This window comes from Canis lupus, chromosome 25 (genome assembly GCF_048164855.1).
Source record: "Canis lupus baileyi chromosome 25, mCanLup2.hap1, whole genome shotgun sequence".
Classification (NCBI taxonomy): Eukaryota; Metazoa; Chordata; class Mammalia; order Carnivora; family Canidae; genus Canis; species Canis lupus.
The window spans coordinates 11,464,112-11,481,635 of record NC_132862.1 but is presented as its reverse complement, the minus strand read 5'-3'; the positions used below and the strand labels follow the sequence as shown (position 1 = coordinate 11,481,635).

General features: G+C 45.5%; 1 protein-coding gene and 1 long non-coding RNA gene across 6 annotated transcripts in view; one reads left to right on the top strand and one right to left on the bottom strand.

Annotated features, from left to right (window-relative positions):
* Nucleotides 1-17,524, bottom strand: part of PRICKLE1 (prickle planar cell polarity protein 1) — a 110,522-nt gene that overhangs the window by 20,854 nt on the left and 72,144 nt on the right. Inside the window, exon 1 of one of the 5 annotated variants that reach the window (XM_072798284.1) lies at nucleotides 474-501. The exons of the other annotated variants lie outside the window; for them this stretch is intronic. The gene's annotated coding sequence lies outside the window, so the exon portion shown is untranslated. Of the gene's footprint in view, nucleotides 1-473; nucleotides 502-17,524 lie in introns of those variants that run through there. 5 annotated transcript variants of the gene reach the window in all.
* Nucleotides 502-8,130, top strand: LOC140617257 (uncharacterized). Its single transcript, XR_012017485.1, has 3 exons — nucleotides 502-855; nucleotides 2,576-2,720; nucleotides 7,899-8,130. It is a non-coding gene; the product is annotated as an uncharacterized lncRNA (long non-coding RNA).

The following is a 17,524-nucleotide window of genomic DNA, read 5'->3' as shown; positions in this document are numbered from 1 at the left end:
ACCGCACCCCCGCCCCGCGCCCCGGCTCCGCGTTTCTCCGGAATCCTCCACCCGGGGGAGGGAAGAAAAAAAACAAAACAAAACAAAACAAAACAAAAAAAACAAACCCGCGTCCGCCTCCGCGCCCGGGGCCCGCGATCTGCAAAAGTAACCGGGGCCCGCGTTCAAAACAGTAACCATTTCGGGGCGGCCCGGCCGCAGCCCGGGGCGTGACCCTGGGGACCCGGGATCGAGGCCCGCGTCGGGCTCCCCGCGTGCAGCCTGCGTCTCCCTCTGCCTGTGTCTCTCTCTCTCTCTCTCTCTGTCTCTAATTTAAAAAAAAATTAAAAATAAGGAAAAGTAACCGTTCGCCTCCTGCCGGCCCCCTCCGGCCCCCTCCGCCGCGCCCCAGCCCGCGGCCGCCTTCCAGGCACGGTCCCCGCCGACCGCGGCCCCGCAGGTCCCTGGAGGGGTCGCCGCAGCCGCAGCCTTACCTCCGGCCCCCGCTCCACCACCCAGGAGCCGCGAGGGCCGCGGCGGGGACCCCGGGGCGCTTATGCACCGCCCCCCGCAGGTGCAGCTCGGCCACGAAACGCGCGGAGAAGTATGCAAGGCCACCTCCTAAAGGAACCCTCCCCACTCAGCCCCATAAACGTGAGGTCAGCAAATGGCACGTTTAACCCAGTCCTCACTCCGAAGGGCCCATTAACATATGAATCCCCCTCTTAGGGACTCTCCTTGCACTTCGCAGGGAGTCCGGCCACTTAGCGCAGGGGATTTATTTTTATCGGTAAATAACAGCGAAAGAGAAGGGGCCGGGGTCATGGGATACGCTGAATCCACTACGTGAAGAAGAGATTTCTGTAAACGGGATAAGTGAGTATCATTATCCAGACGCAAGAACGTGCCTGAGACTTACTCTGATCCTGTCTTAGAGCTAATTTCTAGATGACGCCCAGAAAAAAGGGAAGTTTGGCGGTCGTTGTCTACAGAAAGGGCCAAAAAAAAAAAAAAAAAAAAAGAGGCAAAACCAAGGCCTCACAGCAAGCTAAGAGAGGTGAGGGATGGGGAGCCTCTCAGCACCTGGGGTGTGGATGCATCACTTCTGAACCAGGGTTCAATTTCTACAGTAGCCAAGGGAGGGGGGAGAAAAAGATGCCATATTTAAGTATTTAAGACTTTGGTCAGTTTATAAGGTGCTATTATTACACAAACACAACTTGAAATGATCACCGGTTCCTTAGGGATCCTACCTTTTCTTTAAGGTAAAAAAAAAAAAAAAAAAAAATCCTCCAACCATCAGGATTCCTTGGGAGTGATTTGCAATATATGCTTCTACACAGAGAACCGAATAGCTCCCTGTCACTGCGACTTAAAAATGCACAGACAGGTTGCCATAAATGGAGCAGTCGGGTAATTAACTGTGGCCAGTCTCGGTTATCTCTGCCTTAAAGCATGGCAGCCGAAGAGAAGCTCCTTTTTTTTCCTTTTTCTTTCTTTTTTTTTTTTTTTTTAAAGCTATTGTTTTCCAGTGTTGGAGACAAAAATTTGTGGCTCTGCTGGTAGACTAATTTGGAAACACGGATCCAAACAACAGGATTTGTAATTCAAATGGACTCTCTGTTGGCCGACAGGGATTTCCAGTTTGGAAGACTGATCCTACCCAGTTCCAAGGCTAGAGCCCCCCTCCGGCCTCCCGATTGCGGGGGGACTCACGGGAGGGTGGGCGGGGGGCTCGCAAGGGGACCTGTGAAATGAACCATGAGGGCCTAGGGCAGGTTTCCTTTTTCCTCTCTCACTCTGGGCTTCCTCAGGGGGAGTCATCAGGCGACGGTACCTACAGGACAAAGGTGCACTTAGTGGCTTCAATCAAACCCCTAAACTACTGTATCATTATGATAAAGGGAGGATCAGTGGACCGGTGCTTTGAGCCAGGTGGATCCTTCTAGAAACAGCCTTTAAAGGAGAGCTACACATTAGCCAGGGCCACAGAAGCCTCCCAAACTACAAACCCTAGCGACACTTATCAGTATTAAATGTCAGCCATTGTGACTGTGCTTCCTCTAAGGCGGTTCCTTGTAAATACTAGTTTTTTTTTTATTGTTGTTTTTTTCTTTTTTACAATTTCAACAGGTACTGTCAGCTTTATGGCCTATTGTCGGGGTTTTTAGTGATGAAGCGCTTTGGAGAGAGTTAAAAGCTCCCCACTAATGTTCAATCTAAATGCAACAGACTTCTCCTCTGGCCTGAAAGGCATTGCTATTGTCAAGGGTGAACTCGGGCAGGATGGGGAGCAAGGCCCCCCACTAGCATCCTTTTGTTTCAGCCCCGTGGAATATTCATTGCTTGCAGATCACACTTAGGGGAGGCTGAGAAAGGCAGCCCAGAAATTCACAGGCCCTGGTTTCCTCGCCCCATCCGGGTCTCTGCTCCACAGTAACCTCCGCAGAGGGGCCTCCCCAACCCTCCTGGTCCCCCAGGATCACCTCTCCCTGTGGTTGGCGCTCCTTATCTTCATGGCTCTTAGCTTTGCTTGACATGATGTGTCTGTTCACGTTTTGCTGTCTTTCTCCCACCCCCCTCCCCCCTCCTCCAGGCAGGGACGTTGGGGATTCGCTGCTCTATTCTCAGCACCTGGAACCATCCCTGGCGCGCAGCAGACAAGCTCAATAAACATGAGCTACGTGAACAAGGGAGTTGTGGACAGTCTTCTCAGGCCCTCACACACCTTACTTGTACAAGTAAGTCTGTTTCTAACCTAAGACCTTACTGAGCCACAAGGTCCTAGTGGAAGAGACTATGATAGAAAGTCAGAAAAATGCCAAGGGCAAAGAAATAAAGAGGCAGCATTTTGTCAACCGCCTGCCAGCTCCACTGGATCTGGAAGAAAGAGATAAAATACAAAACAGAAAGCAAAGCTTGGTGCTATTTCTTGGTTCTCCCGCGATTTGTATATAGTGACCTTGAGGTCTTCTCCTTGCCTCTGTTTTTTTCATTTGTAGAACAGACCTGCCTTTTTAGTTTTAAGAGGGAGAGTTGCTCTTGGTCTCAGACATTTGGAAGAATTTGTAGCTAAATACCAGAAATCTGGGAAGAGTCCATTTAAATGATTGCATGTCTCAGAGTTTCTTACGAGAAAAAAAGAGATCCAGGGCGCTAATATTCATCAGGTGACATCTCACTCAACAAATTCGAGGGTCAGCTGGCATATGTAACGTTAAGTAGGGTGACGGCTTTGGTCTTCAGTGACACTTAAGTCTAGGACAGCAGTTTGGCTGTTCTGACCGTATACAGACAGGTAGCCAAAGAATCTCAAGTAACACCTGTATGCAGGATGTAATTTCTAATTCAAATGGCTTTTGAAACAAAAAAAAAAAAAAAAAAAAAAGAACCACAAAGTCATACAAGCAGACAGTACAGTTGACAACCTGTGGGATCCCACATCTTGTCTAGATTAAAAAAAAAAAAAGAGAGAGAAAGATCCAGAGGAATACTCATCATAATTCATCATGCTTGTTACCAAATGTTAGCACTGAAAGTTTATGTTTTCTTTTTCTTGTTCATTTTCAGCATTTCTGTTGTGCCTCAGATTGGGCCAGCTACCCCGGTGGGTTACTGCACATTTGCAAATTCTGAGTCTGTAGCCCCCCCAGGGGAGGACCCCCACCCCCACCCCCAGGCAGACACCAGCTCTTCCCTGCCTTACCAGGCATTCTGCTGTTTTATCATAGGTTAGGGTTTCTCTAGGCCTCCAATTACTTTCCTCGCCCTCTGATTATATTTAAAGCAATGTGATTAGAGAGCACGGGCTCTTTAACATTTTCTGCACCCAACTGCTCTCTAGGTTTCCTAGTCCCATCCTCCCAGCTGTCTGTCCCCCCCCCCCCACCTCCCGGAGCACTGTCACTGCTCCTGTCCCAGTCCCCGGGCCGGGGGCGCTGGGCCTGCAGCCCCGGGCTCCAAGTCTCTTCTCTGCCCATCACTCACTGTGACATTGGGAGAGGTCACTTCTCTGCCGTGTTAGTTGTCTTCATGTCTAAAAATTCTAGTGTTAGGCGAGGTCAACGATTTAGAACTTCTGAGGAGGGAACACAATGCTTGTTTCAACTAAAATAAGAATCTCAGTATAGAAACGGACGAAGGAGGGGCGCCTGGGTGGCTCAGTGGTTGAGCAGCTGCCTTTGGCTCAGGGCTTGATCCTGGGGTCCTGGGATCATGTCCTGCGTCAGGCCTCCCTGTAGGGAGCCTGCTTCTCCCTCTCTGTGTCTCTCATGAATAAATAAAAATCTTAAAAAAAAAATTAAAAAGCTAGAACGAAAAAAGAAACAGAGGAAGGGGAAGCTGCTCTGTTGGAGCTCTGGGTTGGTCTCTTCCCAAAGCCCTCCCAGCAGTACCTTCCCCACCCTCACCCCCTCTCATTCTTTCAGGTGGGTGCTCAGGCTCCCTCACCTCAAACTAGATGCTCCTGGAGACTCCACCAGTTCCAGTATTTTCTGAGTCTCTTAAAACAACAGCTGGTTAGGACACTCACAGATAGGTGTTTGCAGCTGTGCTGGGTTGAGTCCACAGCCCAAGCTGGGTGGGAAAATGGGGTGGGGGGCCAGGTCCTTCCTTTCACTCCTGCTCAGGATTCTAACTTCTGGTACAAACCGGCCACTGTCTTTGCTCATCCCACTTCCTCTCCCAACTTTTCTGGAGTACTCCTTCCCCACCCCAGGAAATGTTTGTTGTTTTTCATGGACAGATAAACTAATATTCAAGCACCTTGACCTTAAGCTCTTCACCTCTCTCTGCTTCTGTAGACGTGTGTTCTTTTTTTTTTTTTTTTTTTAAAGATTTTATTTATTCATGAGAGACACGGAGAGAGAGGTAGAGATAGAGGCAGAGGCAGAAGCAGGCACCACACAGGGAGCCCGACGTGGGACTCGATCCCAAGACTCTAGGATTATGACCTGAGCCAAAGGTAGACGATCAACCACTGAGCCACCCAGGCGTCCCGTGACGTGTGGTTTAAATACAGACTTCATACTGCAAAGCTACCAAAATATTAAGGAATGAAGAATAAATCTTGCAGTAACTATCGAGAGATCTCTATGCATGAAGGATATCCAAGATATAGTAAGATTCAAACCCCAACATATAGTCTGATCACATTGTTATAACTAATAATATGTAGGCTATTATATACCTAGCAAAGCTATTTAGAAGAATATAAATACCAAGCCATTAATGTGTTTTCTAGAGGAAGACAGACAATAAGAAACTATCACTCCTTAATTTATATCTGTAAAATAAATGTCTTTTCATAGCTTCATGTTATTTATGACCTTTTTCTATTTATAGTGATCAGATAAAACTTTTACGATTTAAGAGACAATAGAGAAGATATACCACAATATTAATATAAGGAAGAACTCTCAGAAGCAGAAAGTGATGCTCTTGATTTAATTACTGGTTGATACGGGAAAACACAAGAACACACAAGTCCTCTCCCTGTATCTTCCTCTCAGTCGCAAAGTTTAATAGTGGATCTCCACTGTATTTATTTATAATACTTTGGGAGGGGAATGTAGCAGCCCCACATTTGCAAGAAGTCAGATGTACTGGCTCAGGAGCCACTCCAGTTGATGATGCCTCCTACATCCATCCATCGATTCACTGATATGTTCCTTGGTTGACTTAAAAGAGATCTCTTGAAGCGCAGCCTTGTCAGACCTAAATCCCCCCCTTAAGTTAAGGATTTCATATTCTATTTATGTCTTGATTTATTTCAAAAAGGCACAGGAAAATGTACAAGGTGAGTGGGGAAAAGAATTTCTTTTCTCAAAATACACAACAGGCCATGATATACTGTGATAATACTGCACTAGAGGGGTGGTTAAAATTATAATCCAGGAATAAGGGAAGCCTGGGTGGCCCAGGTGGGTAAGCATCTGCCTTCAGCTCAGGTCATGATCCTAGGGGTCCCTGCTCTCCTTGCTCGTGCGCTCTCGTTCTCTCTGTCAAATAAATAAAATCTTAAAAAAAAAAAAAGAAAATCCAGGGCAGCCCTGATGGCTTAGCAGTTTAGCACCGCCTTCAGCCCATGGTGTGATCCTAGAGACCTGGGATCGAGTCCCACGTCAGGCTCCCTGCATGGAGCCTGCTTCTCCCTCTGCTTGTGTCTCTGCCTCTCTCTGTGTGTCTCTCATAAATAAATAAAATCTTTAATAATAATAATAATCCAGGAATAAGAGGAAATGTTGATCAATCAATTCTGGCTAGAAGGTGAAGATTAAGGAAGTGGGAAGGTAGGGTAAGCTTTTAGGTCTTTAAGGAATAGAAGCAGTTGATCACGGTAATTCTTAGAGTGGAGCTGGGGCAGGGAATAGGGCCCAGGTCAGACTGAGCCAATCAAAGCTTGAGAAGAGTGAGCAGCTCTTAGTAAACCCATGATAAATGCGACAGGAGGACAGGAAGATAGGAGGGAGGGCCGGAGACTGTGCCCATAGGCAGGCAGGATCGCTAAGCTACTCTGAGGGCTACGGGAGCCACAGAAGTTCAAGCAGAGAAGGGTGACGTGATTGTATCTATGCCCTAATTAGAGGGAGGGCAGAGAGAGCAGCACAGAGGAACTAGGTGGGAAGGGCTTAGAAACTGTCCCAGTCGAGGGCAGAAAAGATAAGAGTGTGTCTGAGGGCGGCCCGGTGTGTATGCTGGGGGTAGGGTGGCAGACGGGGTGCAGACCTTCCTAAATGAATCAGCATTCCCATAGTTTCCTTGAAAGACAGCCAAAAGTTTAGCCCTGACGTGGGCTCTACCTTGAATCTGCAAATACCTTCCACTGCCCAAGGGAAATAAAGGATTTACATTTTTCTTTTTAATCTCCACATCCAAAGTGGAACTTGAACTCATGACCCAGAGATCAAGAGTCCCAGCCTCTACCAAGTGAGCCAGTCAGGCGCCCAGGAGTTGCATTGCTTGCTTGCTTGCTTTCATTCATCCTTTCCTTTCTCTTCCTTCCTTCAGATTTATTTATTTGAGAAAGGGCGGGGGGCCAGGGGGTGCGCAGAGAGAGCGAAGCAGACTCCTCGCTGAGCCTGATCCCACAACTCCAAGATCGTGACCTGAACCGAAATCAAGAGTTGGATGCTCAATGGACTGAGCCACCCAGGCGCCCCAGGATTTACATTTCTAGGCTCAACCTTTATCTTCCTGTTGAAAGTCACCTTTAAAACACAGTATTTGGGCAGCCCGGGTGGCTCAGCGGTTCAGCGCCGCCTTCAGCCCAGGGTGTGATCCTGGAGTCCCAGGATCGAGTCCCACGTCGGGCTCCCTGCATGGAGCCTGCTTCTCCCTCTGCCTGTGTCTCTGCCTCTCTCTGTCTCTGTGTCTCTCGTGAATAAATAAAAAAAAATCTTAAAAAAAATAAAATTATGGAGTATTCGCTGCTTTATTTCATGAACTACACACGCGAAGCTATTTTGCTCACCTGCGTACCTTCCTACGCTACTCAAACTCTCCACCACCTAAAACGGTTGATTCTCCACGAGGGAGAATGTGGACCCAACAAGAGGCAGGGCAGCTTTTAACACTGTAACTCTGTGCTAGAACTAATCGAGGTGTTCTTAGAGAGGTGTCAGCAAAGAATGGTTTCAAGCAGCCAGAAGCCTCTTGCCAAAAAAGAAAAAGGTCAGCAAAGCTCTCCAGAACCTTTCTTTATCTTATCTGCGATCCCAAGGTCCTCTCTGCAACCGTGGGAATTTAAACGAGGTGATCTTTGTAGTGGAGACTGGTTTGCAAGCCTTAATTAGATTGTGCCAGGGACAGGATCTGGAATTCAAATTGTTCTATTGGTCCTGAATCACGCAGTTCTAGATGAGTGACCGTCTTTTGAGACGAGTTACCTGCAATATTTCCTTTCTCCTTTATGCTTGCAGCTGTGGTCTCTTCAGCCTGGAGTTGCTGCTGAATCATGGAGGGGTGAAGGCCACGGAGCTCCCCTCTTTTGTTTAGGGATCGACACACAGGCCTGGAATATCGGGCACGTCGCCTGGCACGCACGGGATTCTCAGGAAATATTTGCTGAGTGTCTTGCTCACATTGGATTCTCCACAGAACCTGACACAGGCCTTGCACAGACTAAACTAAATACTCCTTTTTATACCTCAACGACCAGTCTGTTGATTGTTTTTATTTTTTATTTAGATTTTTTTCTAAGTGTGCCAACTAATTTGAGGTTAAATTTTCCAGGTTTTTTTTTTTTTTTTTTTTTTTAAGGGATTTTATCTATTTCTTCATGAGAGACACATGCAGAGAGAGGCAGCGACACGGGCAGACGGAGAAGCAGGCTCCATGCGGGGAGCCCGATGCGGGACTCGATCCCAGGACCCCAGGATCACACCCGGATTTTCCAGTTTTACTGTTTAAAGTAATCTCATGAAATTTATCGCTTAAGTCATTTATTCTCTCTGGCTTCTGAGATCTGATGGGGACTAACTGGTTAATTTGAAGTCTCTTTAGAAAGCTCCAATTTCGGGGGGATCCCTGGGTAGCTCAGCGGTTTGGCGCCTGCCTTTGGCCCAGGGCATGGTCCTGGAGTCCCGGGATCGAGTCCCACGTCGGGCTCCCTGCATGGAGCCTGCTTCTCCCTCTGCCTGTGTCTCTGCCTCTCTCTCTTTCTCTCTCTATCATGAATGAATGAATAAATAAATAAATCTTTAAAAAAAAAAAGCTCCAATTTCCAACTCCTGTGCTCCACCCACCTCCAAGGCAACATCCTACCTCCTCCTCTAGCTCCTCCCAGTCTCACGATGGTCCCACCAGTACTCCAAGTGGCCAATACTCCAACCCATCATCCCAGAGCCTCCCTCAAGCGGCTGTCCATCCTCATTCGGTTACTTCTCAGGTCTGTGTGTGTCTCGTAAGCTTTCCTAGTGGCCTGTCTCCCTCGTGTCTGTGTGGCTGGGGCCTCCCTGCCCTGGGGTCACCACAGCAGCCTGACTCACCTCTTCACACCCTCTCACCTCCGCAGCTTCTCCTCCACTTGACCACCACCAATGCGACTGGGTTCATTCTGCTACTTCAAAATCCCTTCTTCATGGGTTCTTTGCAGTTCCAGCCCCTGTGGAATCTTCTAGCTCTCTCACCACCACCTGGCCTAACTCACCTTGGGCTCTATCACTGGTGGTTTCCAACCATACTAGGCTGTTTCATGACCTCTGACTAATCCAGCTGGTCCCTCTAGTTGGCTCCGGCTAGCCACTCGCTTTGATCTGCCCGACTCACTGGCTTCCCGATTGAATTTGAGGTGGGTTGTGGCCATGTGCCAGGGCGTCTACACTGTCCTTCCTCTGCCCCAGGACCCTCCATTAGTCCCAAGGCTCCCATCTTATTCAGGCTAATCCCCCACCCACCCACCCACCCAAATTACAGCTTATTTTCTTTCTCAATCATAACTTTTATTCCCAGGCCCCTGGGTGGTTCAGCAGTTGAGCATCTGCCTTTGGCTCAGGGTGTGATCCCAGGGTCCTGGGATCGAGTCCCACATGGGGCTCCCTACAGGGAGCCTGCTTCTCCCTCTGCCTGTGTGTCTGCCTCTCTCTCTCTCTCTCTCTCTCTCTCTCTGTCTCTCATGAATAAATAAATAAAATCCTTTTTTAAAAAAAATTTTATTCACTACAACGACATGACTCTCTTCTTATGTGCACACAGCCTTGAGATAGCCCAGAGGCTTTCCTTTCCACCCAGTGGCTACACCAATAAGGACGGGCTACAGCCACTACTTGGTCAATATTAGTGTATGGAAGAGCTATATTTTTGAGGAATAGACCTTCTGGTGTTTCTAGCTCCTTCAAAGAGCTTTCCCAGATGCTTCCATTCTCCTTCTGCCAAGCCCATGCCAAATAGTTCCGTGAAAACGGTCATGTGCCATTGCTGGATTAACAGAGACCACAACAAACATGGTGCCATCACCCAAGTTGTCAGAATTTTGGGTCCATTAATCTTATCACTAGATTAGATGCTTCTTGAGAGCAGTATCTGCCCCCTTCCTTTATGGCACAGGACACAGCATAACAAGGATGACTTGCTGGAGGCCATGTCAGTTAAGTACAGTTAACTTTGGCCAGGTGTGGAGACCAGGGCTGCAGGGGGTGGACCCCCCTCCCCCCCCAGTCAGTACCAACCCCGGGAGTGGCGCGCTCTGTGGTTCCAGAAGCAAAAGCACCTGATCCCACATCCATTCACCCTGCTTCAAACCCAAACCTTGAAGACACAACCAAATCATGAAGAGCCTGCTGTGGACCACACTAAAGAAACATGTTTAAGACCCAGAAACAAATGTAAAGTGATAAGAGATCTACAACTTGGGAGTGTGCCGAGTAGTGAAATTGGAAGTGAGGTGAGTCAGAGACCAAACACAATCGCCGGGCTAAGGGTGGAAATGGCTGAAATAGAGAAGAAAACCAGGACTTTCCAAGGAAAAGCTGGATATGCTCTCTCTGAAGATAATCAGGGTGAAGAAGCTGTTTGTAAGGGATAGAAGTGAGGTCTGAATGGATCTGGAGGCTGCAAACGTCCATAGCCCCCTTGAGGGGAGGGGGATGCGGCCTTAGAGCCTTTCACCCAGGACCTGCCATAGGGCCTGCCTTTCAATGAATATTCAGTATAGAATGAGGAGTCAGATATGAGAATTGTGTGTCATTTGATAGACAGTGTGACGTCACTGTATTTTCTGTGGTGAGGAAAATAGTGGAAGATCACCATTAACGCCACATGAACCTCCTTATTATTATTATAGCACCTATAACTTTAGGAGCACTTGGTTGCTGGGCACTGTGCTAAATCCTATACAAATATCTGTTTTTTAAGATTTTATTTATTTACTCATGAGAGACATACAGACAGACACAGGCAGAGGGAGAAACAGGCTCCATGCAGGGAGCCCGACATGGGACTTGATCCCGGGTCCCCAGGATCATGCCCTGGGCTGAAGGCAGTGCTAAACCGCTGAGCCACCCGGGCTGCCCTACAAATATCTTAAAAAAAAAAAAATCCTTGTGACAGCAGCAGGTGGATCCTATCTTCCTCATTTTACAGGTGAGAAAAGAAAGGCAACTTGCTCCATCTAAACCATCAGCAAGTTAGTGCAAGAGCCTGGAATCCAAATCTGGTCTGATATCAAAACCTAGAGTCTTAAACCACTATGTTATTTGTTTTCAAAGCACTGAGCTTCCTGGGGCGCCTGGGTGGCTCGGTGGGTTAAGCATCTGCCTTCAGCTCAGGTCATGATCCTAGGGTCCTCGGAAGGAGCCCTGGGTCAGGCTCCCTTGCTCAGTGGGGAGCCTGCTTCTCCCTCCTCGTCCCCCCTCCTCCTGCGTGTGCTCTCTCAACCTCTCTCCATCTGTCTGAAATAAATAAAATCTTTCAAAAATTAAATAAAATTAGAGCTTCTTACAAATAGCAAAATAAAATGCTTTGCTTTCCCCAACTTGTCCCTCAGCAACATCATCAGAAAGTGAGGAAAAATAATTCTAGAAGTTTCAAATCCCATGCTATTTGGGATCGAAATGAAGCAGTAATTGTCAGTCAAAGGGGCGCTCAATGAGCATATTAGCTATGCTGGTCTCAAGGGCCAAAGCCTTACGTACCTCAAAGGAGTTGGAGCCCCAGCCCCCAACCCTGGAGGATCACCAGACAAATGAGTTCTCTGAAGCAGTTCATGGCACCATTTTAATGTCTACAGATACAAAATCATTTTATTGTTCAAATACAACAAAACAGGCCTGTTCCTGCAGATCATATATATAACAGTTGCTCTATTGCCTGTTAGTCATCACCCGTACCGGGGTGTACTAAGCTCTTACTCAAACGGGTTCATTCTTAGATGGGTTCAGTAGCCCAACCATCACCTCCTCAACATAATGGCAGATTATGCTCAACAAAGGGCAAACCATGAGAATGGTTCAGCTTCTAAGTCTGGGGGTAACGCATCCTACTGAATGCATCTGACGCAGCATCCTCAAGGCAAAGGCACAGAAGCAGTGTGGCCATTAATAAACTTGTCAGACAAAATTGATCACACTTCAATTCCCAGAACCATAAGACATTTATATATATATTTTTCATATATATACATATACATATATATATATATACACACACACATACATACATACACACACACATATATATATTTTTACCAAGGTCCTTCAGTTCAGGTGCAGCAAATGAAAAACGAAGACAAAAGAACTGCTACTCTGGCAGCATTTCTGGGTGATTCTAATTGCCAGTATGTCCCCCAACAAAACTTTCTTGCAGATGGGCCCAAATAATAGAGGACTCATATTACATCACAGAGGTTTGGAAGGACAATCTGCTTCCTATGTTGACATAACTCAATGGGAGTTCCAATTTAAGGCTGCTGGCTGCATTGTTGCTCATGTAATGGACCAAATCACATTTCCATTATTGACTGTTTCTGAATTTTTAGCTTCTCTTCCAATAGATTCTTTTTATTATTATTATTATTATTATTATTATTATTATTATTATTATTCGAGAGAGAGCACAAGCAGTCGGAAAGGCAGAGGAAAAGAGAGAAGCCGACTCCCTGCTGAGCAGGGAGCCTGACATGGAACTTGATCCCAGGACCTGGAGATCATGACCTGAGCCAAAGGCAGACACTTACGCATCTGAGCCGCCCAGGCGCCCCTCTTTCTATAGATTCAAACGAGATTCTAGGAATCTTTGAGATGCTTCTCTCTCCCCTCTGGCAAAGCACATTTTGGGGGGTGCAATTTAGTGAAAACTGAAAGTATCATCAGAAAATAGCTTTATGAAATAATCATGTTTTCGGGATCGGAAGAGTCAAGGGGTTTTTTTTGAAAGAACACAATGCTATGGTGAGACAACCTCTTCAAATGGGGCCACCACTCAAAAGATAAAAGAGGAAGGCAAATTCGTGTGCAACCAACACTTATGACCTTTTTCTTGTCTTTCCAAGAATCTTTAAAATGACTTTCTCAAACGTGCAACTGTCTGATGCCTAAGACGACCTTTCGTGAAGTGCAGCTTTTTTTTTTTGCACAGACATATTAAAATCTACAGTATCTAAAATCTAGTAAAATCTAAAATATTCATCACTGTTTTTTTTTTTTAAAGATTCACGATAGACAGAGAGAGAGAGAGAGAGAGAGAGAGAGGCAGAGACACAGGCAGAGGGAGGAGCAGGCTCCATGCAGGGAGCCTGACATGGGACTTGATCCTGGGACTGTAGGATCACGCCCTGGGCTGAAGGTGGGCACTTAAACCCCTGAGCCACCCAGGCTGCCCTCAGCACTGTTTCTCATGCTTAATTAAGAGAGTTCTTAGGGAGAATAAATATGATGATGGCACACATAAATATTTGGAATTCTTGAAAGCCTGTAATAAGAATATCTCAGCATTATGATGCTGATGCTGTGTAATAACGAATTTATTTTATAGTAGAATTATAAGGGGAAGAGAATTCCAGATGACCACCAGCGTGTCAGCTAGACTGCATATCTTTCTGGGCATTATAAGGATGCTATTCACTGTCACCATCAACACCGCCAGGAGACATCAGGAGAGGGTGGGCTGGGGCCTCTGCCAACGTTAGTCCTGGGAGCCTGCCAACAGGTATGGCCATCATGACCATCGCTGGGTAGATTCCTGGTGGCAGGTTTTGTTTTGAGTAGGGAAAGAACCAACAATTAATTAACAGAATGGCCTGGGAATGAGTGGACATGAGTGGACATTTACAGTTTCATAAGTTTTTTTCCCGGATGGTTTTACATCTCAGTTCTTAAAGGCAAAATATAGGGACTACTTCACCACGGTGCTTCAAAAGTACGATTTTTTTTTTTAAAAGTATTTGCTTCTCTGCTCCTTTCTATTTCCAACTATCAGGGACCCACATTGCTCACTGGAATGTATTTTCAGGGCAGATGGGGGAAAGAGGCCAAGTTTCAGATGTCTCTTTTCTCTATTTCTTTCCTTCGCTGTAAGGTTTTCTTTATGGACCTTTCAGTCTTCCGTTTTCATAGCCTCCTAATGCAAAACAGGTTAAAAAGAGCAATGAATGTAACAAACCACATGTTGCTTTGCTTGCTTGCTTTCTTTTCTTTTCTTTTCTTTCTTTTTTTTTTTTTTTTTTTTGGAGGAGAAAAAAAATCCAGCTTACAAGAAGAGTATGCAACTTAGCAGTTAACTGAAATTAAAGATGTTTTAAAGATTTCTTAACCCTAGTCTTGGCCATCTTGTAATATTTTAAAATATAAACTGAAACATATGATTATGATAAACTCTGAAGGAAACAGAAGATGTTAAGACTATGGGTGAGAGTTTACAAAATTATTTTTGACTTATGAGGCACTCTGAGTATTTTCACCTACACCAAAGGTAAGAGACGCAATAAAAAATTAACTTTCAGGATTTCACTATGAAATTGACACTAGTACAACATTCTAGACCCCAGATTAACAATCCATATCTGGGCTTCCACAGACTTGCATAAATTATTCAAAAATTTTATGGCTCAATTCAGCTGTCAAAGAGAAGAGCCTTTTGACAACACTTCACACCTGTTACTTATCTAGTAAAGTCCTGGGCTGAGTTACTCCCACCTGGGATGAGCATGTCCAGACTTCCCTCACATTCATTTTACACAGGGGACAGATTCTTTTGGAGTGCCGGGTAGTAAAAAAAATTAAGACACACTAAAATCCCTGTTATTTTCCCCAAATAGATGATCACAACGCAGATCTTAACTAAAGTCACTGCCGAAAAAGAAGCACAAGCCTTACAATTCCATCACAAGAGATGGTCTATTTACAGCTCTCCCATGCAACACATACACACACAACAAAAAAAAAAAAAAATTAAGAGCCACTGACTTCATTATCTGTTCTGAGGAAAGGACTAGACAACCAAAAATAAATAGAAAATAACAGAAATTATGCAAGCTAACTTTTCTTCTGGGTCTTATACTCATAGGAAATGTGAATGCCTAAAATCAGAATGCATCAGAATATTCCCAGCTGCTGGCTAATTCTCACTGTGGGCATCTCTGATTAAGCCCAACACCTTCTTTCTTTATTTTTTTAAAGATTTTATTTATTTATTCATGACAGACACAGAAAAAGAGGCAGAGACATAGGCAGAGGGAGAAGCAGGCTCTCTGAGGGGAGCCCAATGTGGGACTTGATCCCAGGACCCCAGGATCACACCCTGAGCCAAAGACAGATGCTCAACCACTGAGCCATCCAGGCGTCCCCCAACACCTTCTTTATACCTTAACTCAACTCACTTAATAGAGAGAGGGATGAAGGTGAGGTCACGTTTGAGGTTCCTGCCACGTCCACAAATCCCTCTCCATAGTCCTCCCATTGTCTCTTTGCTTATAATTCAAAAGCAGGGGTGGGTGGGTGGGTGGGGCGGTTCTGGTTATTTAATTATGTGAGAAAGGGAATTCTTGGGGAAAAGAGGTTTGAGAAAAATATCTAGTTTAAATTCCGAGTACACAGCAAAGACCAGAAACAAAACCCCACTTCCTCAGACAAATCATACGTGGATTTGAGAAGTTCCAAATACTAATCCCACTGAAGTGGGATCTGCTGATGGTTTTCTAAAGAGGGAAATGAGATGCAAAGAAAAGTGGGGTCTTAGGAAAAGTCTACATCATACAAGATGAGGGCACTTAAAAAGCAAGGGATGGGAACACTTGAATGCAGATTTCTGAAAACAGAGCCAGGATCAGCTCAGAGGCTTGTCTCCTGGACAGGAGTCCTGGGCACAGTGCCAGGAAAGCAAACCTCTTGTTCAGGGAAATTTGGTGGGCAGAGTGGGAAAGCTGCTCTGTTAGAATTCAAGTGTCTTTAAGGAGAAAGTCCTGATGAGGAACAAAAGGGTACCTGCCTCCAGAAAAGCACACTTAATGGACAGAAAATATGGTCACCCTGGAACTGATTCCCCAGATGGGTTACTTCTCCCTTTGGGGGGCATTGGAGCTGGGCAGGTACGTGAGGAAGCTATGCTAGTATGACCTGGACTGTGTTGAAACTACTGAATAAGGTTTGTATTTGGTAGGATGCTAGGGCTGCAAGTGACAGAAACCAAACTAATGTAAGGAGGACCAGGGTGGGGAGTGATAGTCCACTGGAAGGGTACAGGAGTGTCTCAGAAAGCCACATGGAATGTGGCTCAAGCTCAGAAAACGGCTGCAGTGCAGAAATGGGAGTCCCTCCAATGTCCAAACAATATTTCCCTCCGTTTCCTGTCTCTGCTTCTTTCTAGGGAACACTTCAGTCCTTGCAAAACAGGACTCTGTGGCTCCTCAGTCTATGAGGTTAAAAAATGGCCACATCCCAACTTTTGGGCTGCGAATCCAATGTGACTGCCAAGGATCCACCCTGGACCATGGATCCATGGGGATAGATGGATTTGAATTTGGGTGTGTGTGTGTTTTAGGCTGCAGGCCAGTAATTCCCAGTGAAGGTGGAACCGTTTTGTCCTACACAGATACTCCAAAAATGTCTATTTCATGGGTTTTAAATTCTACTTGTAGAATGGGGCAGGAGGGCTTGCCATTACATATTACGGATGGGAATTAGGTTATCCATACCACTGGTGATTAAAGAGCAACTGATGCTGCGCTGGCTGGCAATCTCCTGGAAAGCCTTAAGATGTACACGTGCGGGACACCTGGGGGGCTCAGTTGGCTAAGCGACTGACTCTTGATTTTGGCTCAGGTCATGACCTAAGATTGTGAGATAAAGTGGGGCTCTGCACTGGGCATGGAGCCTGCTTAAGATTCTCTCTCTACCCTTCCTTACCCCTGCTTGGGCTTTCAGTCTCTCTTAAAAAAAAAAAAAAGATCTACAGATGCCTGGATTATATTCCTATAGATTTTGATTCCATAAGTGTGAGTTAGGACCCAGAAATGTGCATTTCATACTGTCTCTCTGTAACTAGGTTTAGGAACCACCGATCTGTAGGACACCACTTTGGTTAACTAGCTCTCCTAAGACAACGCTAAATTTGTGGAAGGAGAATGAGGAGCTATATTAAATTTTCATTGAGTAGTCAATGGGAAATTCTACTTGGACACAACAAGGTCTTTGATCCTGCTCATGAAGCAGTCATGCTGATGAGTGAACCCTCAGATCTCTTTCATGAAAAGTTCTGAAAGGATAAATGCCATTTTGGGGATGTGACCCACTTCAGTTAACAAGCCTTTCTTAAATGAAACATAACTCCTCTTTTATTATATTAAGTGTATATATATATTAAACTGGTCTTTTGGTGTGGCTGTGCTGCTGGTTTTAATCCACAAAACCTTTGAAAAACCATGGTTTCTCATGAACAAAATTTTGTAGGTTTTTGTTGTTAAAAAAAAAAACAATGAAATGAGAAATGTAAAGCCATTGCACATCTAATATTTAAACACATTATTTTGGGGACATGCAATGCTTAATTTTAATTATGCATTTTTTTTGTAGTTTCAGCACATTTCCTATGCATAAAGTGCACTTTCCTGAAGCTT